The 18,987-nt window shown below is 43.3% G+C and overlaps 1 protein-coding gene across 1 annotated transcript in view; it reads right to left on the bottom strand.

Annotated features, from left to right (window-relative positions):
- Nucleotides 1-18,987, bottom strand: part of PCED1B (PC-esterase domain containing 1B) — a 275,588-nt gene that overhangs the window by 19,277 nt on the left and 237,324 nt on the right. The window contains exons 5-6 of the transcript XR_010835797.1: nt 15,117-15,290; nt 1,441-1,557 (exon numbers count right to left, since the gene is read on the bottom strand). The gene's annotated coding sequence lies outside the window, so the exon portion shown is untranslated. The remainder of the gene's footprint in view (nt 1-1,440; nt 1,558-15,116; nt 15,291-18,987) is intronic.

Below are 18,987 nucleotides of genomic sequence, written 5' to 3'. Positions count from 1 at the left end.
TGATTGTAGGAAGAAAGCATTCATTCTTTTATCATTAAGTATGATGTTAGTTATATATATTTTTTGTAAATGTTCTTTATTAAGCTTAGAAAGTTCCCCTCTTTTCCTAGTTTTCTGAAAGTTTTTATCATGAAAGGCTATTGAAATTTTTCAGCGTTTGATTTCTGAATATTTAACTAGTGCTGCATCCCTGAAATAAATCCCACTTGGGCATGGTATAAAATTCTTTTCATATATTGCTGAATTCAACTTGCTAATATTTTGTTAAGAATTTTTGCATTTATATTCCTGAGGGATATCGGTCTGTGGTTTTCTCTCTCTTTTTTTATACTGTCTGTGTTGGTTTTGGTATCAGGTTAATATTAACTTCATAAAGTGAATTGAGAGGTATTCCAGTCTCTTTCATTTTCTGCAAAAAATTGTATAGAATTCACATTAATTCTTCTTTAAATACTTCATAGAATTCTTCAATGAAGCCTTCTGAGCCCAGAGCTTTCTTTTATAGGAAGTTTTAAAATTACTGAGTCAATTTCCTTAGCAGTTATAGGGCTATTCAAATTATCTGCTTCATACAGTGTGAGTTGTGGTAGTTGGCGTTTTTGAGGAATTGATCCACTCACCTAAGTTTTTAGATTTATGCGTGTAGATTTATTCACAGTATTCTCGTATTATCCTTTTGATGTTTGCAGGGTCTGCAGCAGTATCCTGTTTCATTTCTGATATTGGTACTTTGTATCTTTTCCCTTTTTTTTTGTCAGTCTTGCTAGAGGTTTGTCAATTTTATTGATCTTTTCAAAGAGCCATCTTTTTTGTTTCACTGACTCTACTGATTTTTGTTTTCAGCTTTAGTCATGTCTGCTCTTATCTTTATTATTTCATCGCTTCTCCTTTCTTTGGGTTTATTTTGTGCTTGATGGTGTGACATCACTCTAAGTCAGCATCTCAAAGGACAGAGACCATCTGACTTGTGATTGGGTAACTAGAAGACCAGGAAAACTGAAAAATACAGAAATTGAGGAGAACAGAGCCCTTTAGGTAAGAAGAAAAAAATGTGTCCTTCTAAGCAATAAACTCAAAGCGTCAACAAATCTGTATGGAAAGGGAGTTACCTTTGAGTCATGTGTTTTGGCCCTGAGCCCATGTTTTATTTTCTCAGATTCCCAAAGAGCACAATATGAAAACAGAGAATGAAGGAAAGAAACCAATACAGTTCCATGTAATAATGTGACATACTCATTCCATGTGACATACTTACTGTGAGAGACACTTTGCAAGCTGTGAGTATATTCTCTTTGAGGGTCAGAAGGATGGTACAGGCAGAGGAAGGGGAGCTTCAACTCAATCAACCAACTATCCTGAGTCCATAATTATGTACAGGACACTGAGATAATGCTTGTTCAGGATACAAAATAATTCTAAAGGTTGTGGGGAGGTGCTTACCTTTAGTGAGCTTTTGGTCTTAAGGCATAACAATCCTGGACTCTAAAATGGTGAGTGCAGCTCCCAAAACCACAGCTCCAAGCTCTCGAATCCACCGCTGTACAAAATACCCAAATCCTGGTGGATAAATGAAGCAGTTAGAACATGTCAGCACTCCTGGATCCTACAGGGAGTGGACTAGTGGAGCACCTTATCAGGACTGGGAGAAACTGTTAGTGAATACCTGTCACTTTCTTGAGAGACAGCTGGGGATGAAGTGTGGCTGTCATTGCATTTCTGTTACTGTTATTGCTCAGAATGCTCTGACAGGGCTAGCAAGGGGGAGGAGTGGCATCACATCACTGCAAGAGTTATTAGCACTTGGAGAACCAGACATGGCTTCCCGGGGGACTTTCCAGTGCTTCGCCATGCTCTTCTCCCACGCTATGACCCGGCTGCTTCCTGCAGCCCCTCCTCTCCTTGAAACATCACCTCTGATGTGTCTGGGTCCCCAGCCAGCTTACAAGCCCTTGCAACACCCAGGGGACACATTTTGTGGCATTGCCCTTAGAAATGTCACACTAGAGATCGGCCCTTCATTTTACATTCAATGCTGTCCTTACCACACAAAAGAGAGACTCGACAATGTCCACGATTGAATACAGAATGAAGATTTTTAAAGTAGATTCTAAACTTGACAATGGTAAATTTAAGTTCAATATTAAGGAAGAGCCAGTGTTTTGTATTCATTAGCAATGAGATCTTTCAGAGTCTTTATTTCAAAATACATTATCCTGTGAGGAGTGTAAGAAAGATGTGCTTTGTCTGAACCAGGAGAATGAAGATGTACACCTGTGGGGAATTTGCAGAAACATTGCGGAAGGTGTTTGCCTAGAGTCAGTGGGAAAGGTAAGGTTTTGTATACTTCAGTAATATCCTCGAGCAAACTAACTACTACCACTCTGTACTTGCCATGTGTCAGGCACTGACGCATGTAATATCCCAGTGACATAGGTATTATCATCCCCATTCTCAAGATTATGAAGTTGAGCGCTAGAAAGCTTAGGTGACCTGTCCACAGTCAAAGCAGTGAGTGCATGTTTAAGCCTGAACGAAACCCAAATATATTGGACTCCCAAGTCTATAATCAGCCACTACCCCTTCTTGCTAGTGTTTTATAGCTAAATGAATAAGAGCAAGGAATCCAATTATCGATCTATTCTGTAAATTGTTACTTGTAGTCCTATATTGGTGCCACAGCCTTACCTGAGAACATTAACTAAACGTGGACTGCTCTTTCAGGCCAATAGTGGTACAAATCTACAATAAAGTTGATTTCTAAATACTCTACCTAACACACTGACATTTTTCCAAAGCGCAAAAACATGATTGAAAATGTTCCTCAAATTAAGCTCGTTTCCTCTTCCTAATGTCAACTGAAAAATAAAATAATGCACAACCGAAAAGTTGAGAATTATGCTTTATTTGGTGGACAAAACTGAGGATGTAAGCCAGGATGCAGCCTCTCAGATAGCTCTGAGGGACTTCTCTAAAGAGGTGAGTGAGGAGCCAGGGTATATAGGAGTTTTTGCAACAAAGGCCAGGTAGTTGGAACATCAAAAGAGTACTGTTAATTAAAGAAAACTAGACAACTCAAGTTAACGAATTTAGCACTTCCCTATGTACAGGAAGATGCAAAAGTCTGGGCTCATTGAAATCATTCCTTTGATATGCACCTCAGCTGTCTGAGCACAGCGTATCCTGTGTTTGCTCATCCTGAGTCTCCTCAGGGTGCATCATTGGGAGGTGGCTAAGTGGCTGATGTCTTGATGGCAGACATACTGTTTCTATCCTGAGTTCCCTTAGGGCTCACCATGGGGCAGCTGTAATGCGATGGCTTGATGGCTGCAACATCCTTTGTTTACTGATATGACAGGCAACATTTTTTCATTGACACTAAAGATCATCTACTTAGAACTGAAATATTCATGTCTGTTGGGGAGTACAGCCTCAGTTCTCAACTGAATGAGATCCAAAGAGATACTGGAACACAGTAGTCTGTTCCGTATTTTTCTAGATGAGTGAGCTGCCAGCCTCCCAGGTCTATGTGTCATAGGTTGATATTCTCCCCCTGCCTCATGAGCTTGTTTGACTTCATCCACGAGGATCTTAGGGACTCTACTTGCACTGGCCAAGGTTCTTCCATCACTGACATGAATACTGACAGAAAAATGTGTGACTAGAACAAGACGTACTCTGATTTAGAAGGTAGAACAGAGTGAAACAAAATGAGTGTAAAGATTCCTACAATAATTAGTATCATAGTCTCTGAAATGGATTGGGGACATCTCTGGGGAGAGTGAATTAATAAAAATTCCTCTTTATGGTGGTGCATAATAAGGATAATTAAGAAAATGTGCTGCACAGAATTCTTTTTTTGCCAGTGGACACACAACATTGGATGATTCATTGGCTGCTGGAACAGGATTCTGTACTCTGGATCAATCGTGTGCCTTCCTGATGACACTTTAATAGAACAAATGGGCACAGAGTGACAGCTGATGATGGGAGGCTCAGACGCAAAGTAGAACTACCATTGCCTGGAGCTAAACAAAAATTATACCTTTGAAAAACTCAGAGTCCAAGAGCTAATATGTTGTCCACAAAAGGCAGAAAGTTTCCAATAAGATGGGTAAGTTATAAATGTGAGGAGCTCAGAAAATGTGTATTTCCAATTGAGGCTAAAAGCCAATATAGAGAGAAACAGACGGAGGACAGATAACTTCATAAAAATCTCAAATGCTGTGCCATGGAGGCAAATGTGGCCAGGGGACTCATACCTGTGGACCCAGAGGCCTTTCAGGAACTGACTTTGTCTCTCCAGATCCTAGCCTCCTTGCCTCAAAATGGACTTTCTCTCATATCCATGTAAGAGGCTCCTTGGAGAAGCTTCTCTCTACAAAATCACCTGCACAAAGGTGAACATTCTCGGGAAAAATGGGACTGACTTACATGGTTAATTCTATCAAATGGCTTTAAAATTAATCCATAGAAGGATGGAAAGGGGTAATGCCACAGTGGCAATAACAGGTCTTCATGATGTTCTTTTCCTCATAATCTACTTTAAGGGAAGGTAGAAACCAGGACACAGAACTTTTGTCCCAGAGGGAAGGAGAAAAAGAGATGTTAGTCATTTTGCTCTAATTCATGTGCAAAAAAATGAAATGAAATATTCTTCCTCATGGTTTCCATAGCTACTCCACCCCATTGGTTTTTATTTGCAGCCAGTCTAAGGGAGAGGTCAGGGACTTGTGGCCTTGCAGCCTTCTCACTGCCCCATGGAATCTCACACCACCACATGCCATTAATCAGTACCTCCAGTTGTCACCCAGGAGGGCAAAGCAAATCCACACAGAATCCTCCAAAGTAAACAATTCCCATTTCCCTTTCCCTTTGAAATTCTTATTGAAAGTTAGCTAAAGAATGTCCTTCGAGTTAAATACAAATTAGAGCATTGAGGTAAATGTGATTATGTAATAAAGTAAAAACATAGATTTTAAATATTTCCAACAAATATGTTTCATATCACCAGTTTGAGGCATAAAATAAGATCATATTTATTTTAATGTTGAAACATAACCATGCAAAAATACTCCCAGATTGACAAAACCTTTCTCTTAGGGTCCTCCTCCCCAGGTGATTTTTTATGATATAACGTCCCTCGACCCCATCCATGAATACATTTTCTGGTACTCTCCTAGTCTTCCCACACCTTCTATGAAATTGCCCTTCAAGTGTGTTTTCTGTCCCATAATCATTATTCCAAGTGTCAATACAGTCCCCTCTTTTTTTGGTGGTTTTCTTCTTTTTGGCTGTGCTGGGTCTTTGTTGCTGCACGCAGGCTTTCTCTACTTGTGGCGAGCGGGGGCTACTCTTCGTTGCGGTGCACAGGCTTCTCATTGTGTTGGCTTCTCTTGTTGTGGACCACGGGCTCTAGGCATGCAGGCTTCAGTAGGTGCAGCCCGTGGGCCCAGTAGTTGTGGCTTGCGGGCTCTAGAGCACAGGCTCAGTAGTTGTAGCGCACGGGCTTAGTTGCTCTGTGGCATGTGGGATCTTCCCGGACCAGGGATGGAACCTGTGTCTCCTGCATTGGCAGGTGGATTCTTAACCACTGCGCCACCACGGAAGTCCTAGTCCCCTCTCTTAACATTCCCAAGCTGAAATAGGTCTGGTCAGTGATATTGACAACCCTTTACTGAATGTTGGGAAAGTTCATTCTTGGGCTGTCCAGCCGTGAGTAAAACCTCAGGGTCTGTGCCTCGATCCTGGCAGGCTCCACCTGGCTCATCCTCCAACAGTGAGAAATCTCTGGAATCAGGGCCCCCCTACCCATTTGCTCCTTGCTTCCAGTCCAAGGTGAACATCCACTTTAGCAAGCTAATAGTTCCTTAAGGAGAAACTCCTCCTCTGACCCCTCCCCTTGAAACACACAGGAGCAGATGATCTTCCATGACCCACACAAGTCTAAATGCATAGTTGGAGGTCTTCTGATTAAAGATGAAAAAAAATATGGTGGATTGAATACATGTGCTTATTTCCCCTCTGAGATTCCACTGAAGAGAGATAAAGAAGACAAAAAATGTCAAATCTCCAGCAACAGAGAGAATGAGTGGCAGGCTCAGTAGAAGAGCTATTTGAACAAAATTCTGAAAGATGTAAATGGAGGATGTGAAATGGATTGAGGAAGCCATCATTTTGATTGTTTGTGAAGAGGCATCTAGACAATTTGCTCTACAGAACCTCAGAGGATTGTTGCATGGGAGTTGCTGGATGTAGTAGAGGGCAGGAATGAAGCTTGGGGCCAAAAACAGGGGACTAGTTGACAGTCTGGATAGAGAAGGGTCAAACCTTGCTTTCTCCCCACCTCACTCCTGACATTTATACAACCAGTGATGGCAGCTAGGTATCTCACCCTGGCTGGAGAATGGAGTTTCTTCTGGGGGAAATTGAATGGGTCTTGGGGAAAGACTTACCCATTCTAGCACTGCAGAAAAGATGATTTCTTACTTGATAACTAAAGCAGATTTCAGCAATTCGTAAGCCCATTTCCACATATACACAGCTCCAAACCAGCTTTCCATTGCATCACTCTGAAATACGGACAGCCAAACAAGGACCCACCACACATTTAAAGGAGCCCTCCAATGGGGATGAGGTGGGGCGTGTGAGCCCAAAGGAAAGAGTGAAAATGCAGGGAGAAGAGGAGAAGTTTTAAAAAAAGAAACTGCAGTTAATACCCCTGGTCTAGGAGGGTAAAAACTGGAAGAGGTTTGGAGCAGGTGGTGAGTGAACCAGTCTGAGGCCTCTCCCTTTTACAGGCACTCAAAATAACTCAATTTTACATGTAGCCAATTAACAAGAATTGATTGCCTATCTTTTATGTATCAAGCTCCTCCTAGGCATCGATGGTAGCCAATTTAATTTTTAATGGCATATGGTCAATTTTATTCATCATAGTATTCAATTTCACCTGTCCATTGCCTCTTTTACTGAGTACGGTCTGCACAATGGGAAATAAGAATTATGGGAATAGAAAATCTCCCTCTCTCACAGACACTGGAAATGGTTGCCAGAGATGAAATGATGCAAAACAAACAGTGGAAGTAAATTCCACCTGGCATACTCCAGTGCTTTATAGCCTGCAAAGCACTTATCTATCTCACATTATCCTATAACCCTATAAAGTAGAACATTTTTCCAGCTGTCCTTTCACTCCAAGCCAACGTTGAACCTACTAGGAAATGTAAAGACGTAATGAGATAACACATGCAAAGATCTTCCCAAGCCTGCTGTATCAGTGCTCAGTAAGAGATAGCTGCTACAGTGAAGATGAAGAGCCAGAAGAAAGTGAAAAGTGGGGCAAAGTTTGCCTTTTGTTGTCATAACTCCTCCTTTTTGTGCCCGCCTGCCTTTCTCCGTCCTCTGCACCCCGATGCATCTAAATATCAAGCCCCTGAGTGCCTAGAGTCTCCTAGGTACTGCCCCACCAGCTTTCAAGCTCTGCACCCACTTCCCCAATCAGAACACATCAAGCCCACGGCCTTTCCTTACGTCTTTAATATAATGTTACAATGGTTGATACTGGAGCCCCAAAGGATCATTTCAGAATCACATAAGAGTCTTCAAAATGAGAAATTTCTGTCTTTTGGCAAGCTGAATGGTATAAGTGTAAATTACAGTCATTAAAGTCTTCAGAGAAGGTTGGGGTCTCTCTTGGCATTTCTGATTGTATACATAGGCAGGTGGTTGAATGCACATTTGCCTCAGGATCAGGTAAATGGAAACAGAATCATACTCTCCCCAATTGCAAAAAGACGTGTTGAGGGTCAGGGGAAGAAAAGGGCTTTCCCTAGAGACGTAACCACTGACCTGTGGAATAAATCTGAATTTTCTTAAATAGAGGAAACAGCTTTTAACACTGTCCACAGAAAACTCTACCTCTTAGTCTGCCACCACAGCAAATTTCCTAGGATGAGTAGATACTTTTTAGAGCTAGGTGGTAGATCCCTTGGTGAACGGTTGCATAATATAAACCCGATTCCCATACAGAGGCCGCACGGTATGTAGTGTCAGGTGAGTCGTGCTGCAGCGGTGATGGTAATGGTGGTGTGTGCGCGTGCGTGTGTCTGTGTGTGCGCGCGCACATACCAGAGCCAGCAGGCAGACTGGGCTGGTGGAATATTTACCTCTAAAACTTGGCTCTAAAATTGAAAAGAAACTCTATTTTCTTGGATATTATTAAAACCATCTTTAGCCAAACAGTGCTTGTTTCACTTTGATTTTACAGGAAATAAACTCAGCATCCTGTAGAGCTGGGTGATTGTGGAGCGCTATGTGGTAAGAATTAACCATCTGCTGAATATTGAAGCAAGAATTGCCACTGCCCAGATTCTAAGATAGAACTTCCTGTGGAGTCAGATGGTTTCAGAAGAATTTCTGTGGTGAGAATTAACTCTAAATGGCTCATATGCTGTTGCTCCCTGGTCCAAATTAGGGCTGCCTCAGCCATAGTGATCATATACTTGGGAGTAGAAGGGATCCGAGTAAGGTCTCAGCACCCACTGGACGGACGTGTGATCTGAGTACTGCATAGTTTGCATTTTTATTCTGCATGAGATGCGGTTTGTCAGTGGTTAATGAAAGGGAAAATGTCCACTGTGTGCAGATAATCTAATTTTATGCTGAGAAAATCTAAAAGAATTAATTAAAACGTTAGAATAAAGTGGCTAAGTGCATCAAAATCAACATGTAAAATTGTGATGAGGAAAATAGTGCAGACCTGGCTTAATCATGACGCAGGTCTAACAACAGGACGCCGTCAGCCATTGCCCGGGGACAGCATGACCTGTGAGCTCCCTGATAAACTCTCAAGGTCTGGGGGGAGAATCCATAAGCAGTTCAATTCTTTCCTTTGATAACCCCTCACCCACCTACTGAAGAACAGACTGTCCAGACCGACTTTTTTTGCTAGAAACAGGCTAATCGGTTTACCTAGAAAATGTGCAAACAAAATTCACTCTCCCAGACAGCCTTCAGTTTTTTCTCTCCCCTTTCTCCTAAAAATTCCCTTTTTTTGCCTTCTTCCTTTGACAGTAGCCTACTGAGTCTTCTTCCTCATATGAATAAATTTGCATGCATGCAACAAACAACATTATTCCATAACAATAATCACTTCGAAAACACGATTTTTTTTTTTTTTTTTTTTTTTTTTTTTTTTTTTTGCGGTAAGCGGGCCTCTCACTGCTGTGGCCTCTCCCATTGCGGAGCACAGGCTCCGCGGCCATGACTCACGGGCCCAGCCGCTCGGCGGCACGTGGGATCTTCCCGGACCGGGGCACGAACCCGCGTCCCCTGCATCGGCAGGCGGACCCTCAACCACTGCGCCACCAGGGAAGCCCAGAAAACACGAATTTAAAAAAGAGATCATGGGCTTCCCTGGTGGCGCAGTGGTTGGGAGTCCGCCTGCCGATGCGGGGGTCGCGGGTTCGTGCCCTGGTCCGGGAGGATCCCACGTGCCGCGGGGCGGCTGGGCCCGTGGGCCATGGCCGCTGGGCCTGCGCGTCCGGAGCCTGTGCTCCGCGGCGGGAGAGGCCGCGGCAGTGAGAGGCCCGCGTACCACAAAAAAAAAATAAAATAAAATAAAATAAATAAATAAATAAATAAAAAAGAGATCACATTGGGAAAAAGAATCAATCAAAATTAAAACCCCCAACCTGGTATCAATTTTAACAAAAGAGGGTATCTTTAAAAAAAAGTACATGTTTATGCTTTCATTGCTATGTAACAAATCATCCCCAAACTTGGTGACTTAACCACCATTTTATTTGGTCGTGATTTTGTGGGTTGGTTGGGACCTGAGGGTGGTCCTTCCGCTGTCTCCCTTGGGGTCCTCCATGCTGTTGCAGTCAGCTGGTGGATGGGGCCAGAACCATTTAAAATGCCTACATTCACTGGTCTGGAAAGTTAGTGAAGACAGTTGGAAAGCTGGAAATTCTCTCAGTCGCTCTCTTTATGTGTCTTTCTCTGTATGACTAGTCTGGGCTTTTTTTCAAGACAAAAAAAAAGCCTTCACGGGCAAGCATTTTCCAATCACCAGCTAGCAGCATGCTTGCTGCTCTCTGACTGGACAAAATCAGTGTGGGCAGGGCCTGTGCAACGGCGCGAATAAGAGGCGCATGAATTTGGAGGAGATACAGCACACAAGTAAAAGTCTACCACAGGGACTCTCTCTGCTCATTCTTCAGCAGCGTCTATTCTGTGATCGCTAATTTTGTTACCAAACTGTAAATGCCTTGGGTTACAGTCGCGTTTACGTATTCTCAGAGCTTGGCATAGCTCCTGGTTAATGCGTAAATATACATTGGATAGACCAGTGATGGGGTGAACGGGTTAAGTGACGTACTCCAATCCTTGCTGGAAGAGCTAAAGATGAAGTCGTGAGATATAAACTCCTACCCTGATTTCCCCAATTCCTGCACTGCATCCTTCCCATGCCAGCTGTGAGGTGTGGAAGAATCACAGGAAGAAGTGCTTTCCACTAAGCTCTGTCTGCTTTTGTCACAGCTTCACAAGTCTCTGGGTCATACCTCTCCTCGCTGGTTTTAGGGAACAAGAGAATCCTGCAAACTATTTGGTCCAGAGTGGTTTTGTATAGCAGTGTTTAATGAGACCAGTTAAGAAAAGCATTCTAACGTTAGCCCCGAACTTCATGGATATATATGAGTGGTTAGAAAAGGAAAGCACAGGGAAGGTTGTGCAGGCTGGGCTGAGGCTGGCTGAGAGGACCAAGCATGCCACAGAGGATGCAACCTGATCACTGGCAGATGAAATGTTTCTTACAAGATGTGATGGTACTTAGAGGAAGCCTGGCGAGCCCAGCCAAGGGAACTTAAAGAGTTAAGTATGCTATTCAATCTTTTTGAAAGGCTGCTATGGTTTAGTTGAAAGGGTTAACAGGCATCAGGAGCCCAGGTTTGAGTGTCAGTTCTGAAACTTCCTTATTTGCCCTTGTGATGTGGGCTGGCATTTTCCTTCTCGTGGCCAATGAAATACGCGGGTCTGGCTCTGCCCATAGGTTTCACCCTGTGCTCTTGTGCTTAGGTACCAGGGAGATGTCTGGAGGGGGTGGGGGTAGGTGGCTGCCCTGACTGCAGCCAGACCACCTCTGCTTTTATCTCTTTTATGTGTACTTACATGTTCTGCATAATACCTTGTTTGAACAAAAGGTTCTGTTACTGAAAAACATTACTTCAAAAAAAAATTCCTTTATCTCTGAAATTCTGTGATTCTTCTCAAGATCTACAGACTACTTCAAATGATCAGTTCATAGTTTTATGGTATTTTTCTTTCTGGGAGTAGAAAAAATCATGTAAAGAAATCATGTTAGAAAAGCAATCATGTGTTTATTTTGATATCTATACCAATAGTTAGCTGGGTGCTAACCCAGCTTCTGGTCTCAAAAATGAAAAATCAGTTTGCAAACATCCCTTTGTAAACCTGTGATAGTTTCTCTCCAAATTGTCCCTAATTTCAGAGCCAGTGGAGTCTGAAGACTAAACATATTATTTGGTATTTTGTATTCTCACATATTCTCCATTTCCCAACATTTTGATTTCCTGGGCTTATTAAACAGAACATTTGTGGTGTTTGGAGGGCAATCTTCAGAAGCATATCTCATTTGCTAACTGTCAGGGTTCTCTCTCGGCTGTTGTTGTGGACGTGCTTTCATTCATTAAATCAATATTGAGCGAGAACCTACTATGTATGTTCTAGGCACTGGGGATACAGTGGTGCAGGGGACAGAGTCCCTGCCCTCACATGAGCAGGAGAGGGAGACAATAAACAGGTAAGTGAATAACTCAGGTACTTTCAGATAATGGTAAGTGCTATAAAGAAAACCCAACAAAACAAAAGGAAGGAGATTTAGAATCATGTGGTTGTAGAGTCATCAGGGATGGCTCTCTGAAGAGGCGTTATTTTTTCAGCAGAAAGATGAGAATGAGAAATTAAAGAGCTGGGGACATACAAAGGGCCTACTGGTGGGGATGAGGTGGGAGGAGAATGTTCCAGAAAAGGGAAGCAACATGTGCAAAGCCTGGAGAGAGAACAGAGCTTTATATTTTTGAAGGACAGAAAGAAAGCCAGGACAACTGGAGATGATTGAAGGAGGGACAGAATGGTAGGAGAGGAAGTCAGAGGGCGGCCAGTTCATGTAGGGCCTTGAAGGACATGGAAAGAAATCTAGATTTTATTCCAAGTACAATGAAATTGACAGGATTGAAGCCGGGGTGTGAAAGGACCTGATATCCGTTTTTAAAAGCTTGCTTTGGTTGCTGAGTGATGAATGATTCTCTTTATATCATTGACCTATTTTATCTTTTTACTAGCAGCCATCATAATCTGAAATCTGCCTGTTTATGTATATACTTGTTTATTATCTGTCTTCTCCTCTGACACACCAATAAATACAAACTCTTAATGTGATGATTTTGCCCATTTAGTTCACTGCTGTTCACCCAAGTGTCTAAAATAGTGCCTGGCACATAGTAAGTGCTAAAAATTGTTTGTTGAATGAATAAGTGAATGTATTTGTTCATTTAGATAATTAAGCCTGAGAGAGTACTTGTGGTATATGAGTGAGTGAGTGAGTGGCAAAGTAGGAAAAAATAACATTTGGTGGTCTTTTCTAGTTGTTCCTGGGGGCAATGATTCCCTGCACACCCCTTGTCCCTCCCACAGTATATGCAGGTGCAAGCGATCACAGTGAACTTGAAGTTTATTCCTGAAGTGCAGGAACACATGTGATGTGTATGTGTGTTCCCGTACCACTTGAAGTGTGGTGAAGCAGGGGAGGGCAGGCATTTGAAGCTGGACAGGTCTGGGTCCAAATTCCTCTTCTGGCTCTTGAAAACTGTGAGGTTTTGAGTAAATTGTTTTAAAACCACCATCACCTTGATCTCACGACTTTTTCATGAGCGTTTTCTATGAGGCAGTTACCCTGTTCTGTGCTTAGTAAATAAATGAATCAGAAACTCAGATAAATGCTTCTTCCTTTCCCAGAGTGAGAGGGAAAGGGCTTGTGGTGGGGACCAGGAAGTTACAAGTCAATTACAGATATGGTGGAAGCTGCCAGATGGTGTACCAGCTAATATTCCCAGCTCCCTGCTCCCTGCCGCACCTTGAGCCACTGCACGACATCCACCAGGGCACCTAGAAAGGGTGACCCAGAGCCACAGAACCAAGAAGTTCTGCTTCCTCAAAAACCAAAACCAGAGATCCTCATGATGACAAACACTTATCGAGAGCTTACTGTGTGCCCGGCACTGTTCTAAGCAGTACGGCTTTCAATTAATTCAGTCATTCCTCGTAAGAATCCTACTTACTGTACAGGTGAGGGAACTGCGTTACAGGGGTCGAATAACTCTCTCATGGCACATGGGTAGTGAATGGCCGAGCTGGGATTTGAACCTGAGCAGTTTGGCTCCCAAGCCCGACTTGTCACCACTGTGCCCTCCTCCCTCCCCAGGGCATGACAGGTGTCCTGTAAAGCCGGGAACATGAAAAGTCTGTAACCCATATCTGTGGTCTCAAACGGTGCAGTAGCACCCCCGTATCCCCGCCGAACCCACTGCCGGGCCACACTTCTAGTCAAGCACACCAGAGAAGCTTCTTTCTAGATTATTCTCTGTGTCCCGTGGCCCAGTGGCTGCAGAATTGATGCAATATTTGACACACTGCTTCTACATTCCTCTTCTAGGTAACAGGAAGAGCACCCGGTTTTTAAGACTGGTATCCAGGTCTTCTTTCCTCCTCTGCCAGCCACTTCCTTCACTACAGTGCGGGCAGCACCCTCCGAACCCCTGTGCTGCCGTCATAAACCGGCTTCTGGTTAGCTACTGTCTATTTCACCTCCCCTCTGACCTGTATTCCCCTCTGATCTGTATTCTCGCCGCACACACAGAGTGCCTGGCACACAGTAGGTGCTCAATGCCTGCTCAATGACTAGGAAATAAAAGAAGATAATTTCAGACAATGATGAAAAGCTGTTAGAGAAATGGAGCCCCTGCCTTCTGCAAGCCCGGGAGCTGCGCCAGGCAAAGCGCTGACATTGCGCAATTGGCACAAACAGAGAGCCGTTTTAAAGTGCAACGGCAAATTTAAACATTAAAGCATGAGGAATATTTTTATGACTGCACCTTGCCAAATGGAACTGAAGCAGATTTTGATATAAAAATTGACAGGAAGCAAAAGTGGAATGAATAAAAATAGAAAAGAAATTACCAAGCTCTGAAAGGAAGTACACAAGATGAAAATGGAATGAAATCTACCTTGACTGGAGGAGATTATATAAAAATGAATAAATTGACAGTAAATTAACATGTAGCATATCTACAATCTGTCTTTATGGGATGACAAAAGATATTTTTATTATCTCAATGCAGAACTTTGGTTGATTTTTTTTTCCCATTGGCTCATGAAATGAGAGGTTTAGATTTATATAGAAATAAGTGTTATGCTTTGCCCAACTGCTTGGGGCCCACGGGAGTCTGGAGTCTGCTAAGTGTTTCTTTCTAAATCTTCCTGGAGGCAACTATTTTCTTGGATGGAGTTTTCTGTGAAGTTGAGGGTAATTACCTAGGGATTGTGTGTGTGTGTGTGTGTGTGTGTGTGTGTGTGTGTGTGTGTGTGTGTGTGTGTTGTTTGGGGTTGTGAGAAATGGAACATTCCAGAGTTGAAATCCTCAGAAGTCTGATATGGCAAATGCAGAGCCCAGTTAGGAAACTGAAGACCCAGCCCTTTCCCTGAAGCTTGTAGTAGCTTCTCTTGGGCAAATCACATAATCTCTGGGTCTCAGTTTCGCTAATTATAAAGTAGATATGCTAATTCCTGCTTTTCCCATCTCGTTTATGAGGATCGAATGAGATAATGGACATGAAAGTACTTTGAAAAGTCCAAATATGATGCTAATCCAAGGAATTATTGTTATAAGTTTTCCAAGTAATAAAATTATTGTGTGTGTGTAACTTTAAGATTGAAAAGGCTTATTCTGAAGAGTAGAACAATTGCAGTACACAGTAATTCCTTCTATTTATGTAGCATCTTGTAATGTTAAAAGTCCATAATGTACATTCACTTACCGGATTCACCAATAATACATCAAGATGAACAGCTCTTCGGACAGATGGAGAAAGGCCGAATTAGTTGCACAAGGTTTCTCAGTTCACGAATGTGGAGCCAACACTAGAGCCCACATAATCCCACAGCTGGTCCAAACAGCCTCCGTGCTGAGGTTGCTGCCATTCTTCACAGCTCTGTGTGTGTAAAGAACATTTTCCACTTAATAAAGACTTAATAAAGTGGAATTCTTGTTCCAGGCTTTCCTCCCCAACTCTGCCTCTTATGGACATAATATGTCCTTATTTGGACACTTGGTGGCATTTCGTCACTAAATATTTACTACACTGGACCCCATGCTGGATGCTGGGGAGACCTGGCAAAGAGGTCATTGCTTTGGTCTTCAGGAAACTTCTGGTTCAGAGAGGAAGACAGACACATAAACAGGCAAGTACATCACGTGATAAATGTTATAACGGAGGTAAGATGGCTTCTGTGGGAGCACCCGTGAGGCAAGAGGAGGCCTCCAGAAAGAAGTGATATCTCAGGTGAGACCTGAGGAACCAGGAGTTAGGCAGCTCAAAGAGAAAGAAGCTCAGGCAGAGGCAGTGGCCGTTTCAAAATCCTGGAAGAAAAAGCCGGATATTTGGGAGACAAAGTATTTCATAAAGGCTGGAGCACAGAGTGTGAAATTAAGGAGTGGGGAGTAGGAAGGGGGAAACTGCTGGTGAGGGATGAAAGCTGAGACAGGAGCAACAATACTAAGCCTTAGAATAAGTGTTCGAAGGTCTGGCAAAATTCTCATTTTTCCCATGATGACTATATCAGAGCTTAAGAAAAATATATCAGCAAGGTTGCTTCTGATCACTCTAATGAAAGATTCTAGCACCCCATCCCACTTTCCTTATCTTCCTTCTCATCACACTTCATCACTTTCTAATAATACTATGCAATGCGTTTATTTATTTTGTTTATTGTCTGCGTCACATCATTCGAATCGAATGCTATAAATTCACTGCTATGTTTCCCATGCCTAGAACAGTGCCTGGCAAGTAATCCTCCATAAATATTTACTGAGTGAATAAATCACACATAAAACTCTCTCCCCATTTTTTTCTAAGCTTTGCTGATGCTCTAAGGATTATTTGGGTTACAAGCTGGGTAACTCAGCATGGCCTCAGGTTGCAGTGAGTCTTGAGAACTGGTGGCGGGGCCCATCTGAGCCAGGAGGAGGAGGTCTAAAGGTGCCGGCTTGGGGGGGTCGAGGGGTGCTGCAGAGACAAGGGTCATGGCCGGGCCTGACAAACAGGGAGTAGTACTAATGCTGGGATCTCAGCACCTAAGCAGGCTGGTGGGGGGCTACTTATGTGGAGAACGTCCTGCTCTTTGCAAATTCCACCACGAAGGCAGCTGTTTGGAGTACCTGCTGGCATTGGAAGCAGAAAGCCCGGTCTCGTTTTGTCCTTGGCAGCCCAGCTAGCCTTTCACAGACCAGCCTGGGGACATCAGTAGGAGCTGTCCCTGGCTATAAGGGTATCTCTCTGGTTCTACGCTTCGCATTTCAGACAATCAGAAGAGGACATATGGGGAGACGCAGTGGCTCTGCTCGGGTTTTTTAGGAAAGAAGAACGTCTGATTCAGTGGAAGTCTCAGGATAATTTTGATAGGCTTAGCTGAGGGCTGGCTTCTCTTACACGAGTTGTGACATCTACCCCAGACAGTCTCTATCCAATTTTTGGTAACATTCCTCATATTTCAGATGTTCTTATAATTCTCCGAAGTGTAGCAGTGATTGATTCCTATTTTTGTTTTTGTTGAATTAAAAAAGTGAGTGATTTTGTACTATGGGAGGAAAAATTCATTCATTGTTGAAAGAGGATGCATTTTGAATCTTGTTGGGCACCAAGGATTAAATCACATATTTTCAACATACAGACACTTTGATGTTTCTAATGATTTACAAACATCCCCAGTCCAGAAGTAATTGCTTAGTCTTTTCCAAATGTCTAAATAACACTTCTATTTAAACTTTTTTTTTTTTTTTTTTTTTTTCTGCGGTAGGCGGGCCTCTCGCTGTTGTGGCCTCTCCCGTTGCAGAGCACAGGCTCCGGACGCGCAGGCTCAGCGGCCATGGTTCACGGGCCCAGCCGCTCCACGGCATGTGGGATCTTCCCAGACCGGGGCACGAACCCGTGTCCCCTGCATCGGCAGGCGGATTCTCAACCACTGCGCCACCAGGGAAGCCCTATTTAAACTTTTTATTGAATTACAGCATGCCTTGAGAAATGAGCACCAATGCTAAGCATACAGCTTGATGAATTTTCATGAAGTGAGGGCGTTGTGTTCAGATCAAGAAACAAAACGAGCAGCTCAACAGAAACCCCCTGGAAATCTCTTCCAGTCACTGCCTGGCCATGAACCCCCATCACCAGCATGATGGTAGCAGTTTTGTCTGGTTTTGAACTTTACATGAAAGGAAGCATATAGTATGTACACTTCGGTGTTTGGATTCTTTTGCTCAACAACGTATTTGTGAAGATAAAAATGTGGACCTGACAGCACGAGGTGGAGAGGAAGGAGGGGTATCATTCTGTTCTGAAGGCTGGTAGATCAGGAGGCCAGGCGGCCAGTGGTCACCAGGGCAGAAGGAAAGTCTAGAAGGAGAACTCCCATATTTGCGTCTACGTGAAGTTCTGCGTTCTGCTCCTCCTGAAGTAGATTTCCCACCCGGCCCGACCCGCCATGTGCCATTTTTATTATATTGGAGGTACACCCAATAGGACTTCTTTTTTTTTTTTTTCCTATTTATTTATTTTTAATTTTTTAATTTTTTTAACATCTTTATTTGAGTATAACTGTTTTAACAGTAGTGTGTTAGTTTCTCCTTTACAACAAAATGAATCAGTTATACATATACATATGTTCCCATATCTCTTCCCTCTTGCGTCTCCCTCCCTCCCACCCTCCCCATCCCACCCCTCTAGGTGGTCACACAGCACAGAGGTGAACTCCCTGTGCTATGCGGCAGCTTCCCACTAGCTATCTAATTTACATTTGGTAGTGTGTATATGTCCCTGCCGCTCTCTCACACCGACAGGACTTCTTGAAGGAGTGGTTGCAGGTGTGGAGAGGAAGACAGCGGAATCAAGGCTGACCCTTTAGGTCTTTGCTTGCAAACTGTGTTGCTGCTATTTCCTGAGTTGGAGAAAAATGGGGAGAAACAAGCATTGGGGGAGCGCGAATCAACGGTTTGTTTTGGAAAAGTCATGAGATGTTTCTTAAACAGAACCCAAGTGGGTCTGGAGCTCTGGGAAGCAGTCAGAGCTTGAGTTACAGATTTCGGCATCTTCAGTGTGTGGATGATTTAGCTCTGTGCGGGGGACAGGGTGAGATACTGAGGATGAAGTGAACGGCCACCTGGCAGCTCGGATAAAGTCCCCTTTCTTTCCTTCCCCATCCACCTCCTCTGCCACCTGCGCTTGCCTTGTGCTGTGCACGCGTGCAGCTCTGGGCCCCGATCTTCCCCTTTTCTCCTGCCTCTTCAGTGCCCCTCCTTCCCACCCCTCCCCTTGTTTGGTATCACAAAAACCCAAATAATTGGGGAAGAGGACATTTCCCTGGGAAAGGGGGGAGGTGGAGAGGAGGGAGGAGGGCAGCAGGACTGGTTGTTAGAAAGAAAGACTTAGTAACATACCAGTAGGCACTGGTACTAGTACACATCCTGATACTTTTTGGCCCATCACACTTTTACTTTGGTTACTCATATGAATGAGTTGTCCCTGGAATTTTCTTGAAAACAGGAAATTCGTTTCTGTGTTCCAAGAGAGTTTCACTATAGTGTAAACCAAATGGTTTAACAAAGTATACTTATTGGACAAATTTCCTCCTCACCAA

Source organism: Kogia breviceps, chromosome 12 (genome assembly GCF_026419965.1).
Source record: "Kogia breviceps isolate mKogBre1 chromosome 12, mKogBre1 haplotype 1, whole genome shotgun sequence".
Lineage (NCBI taxonomy): Eukaryota > Metazoa > Chordata > Mammalia > Artiodactyla > Physeteridae > Kogia > Kogia breviceps.
This window is presented reverse-complemented; position numbering and strand designations above follow the sequence as displayed.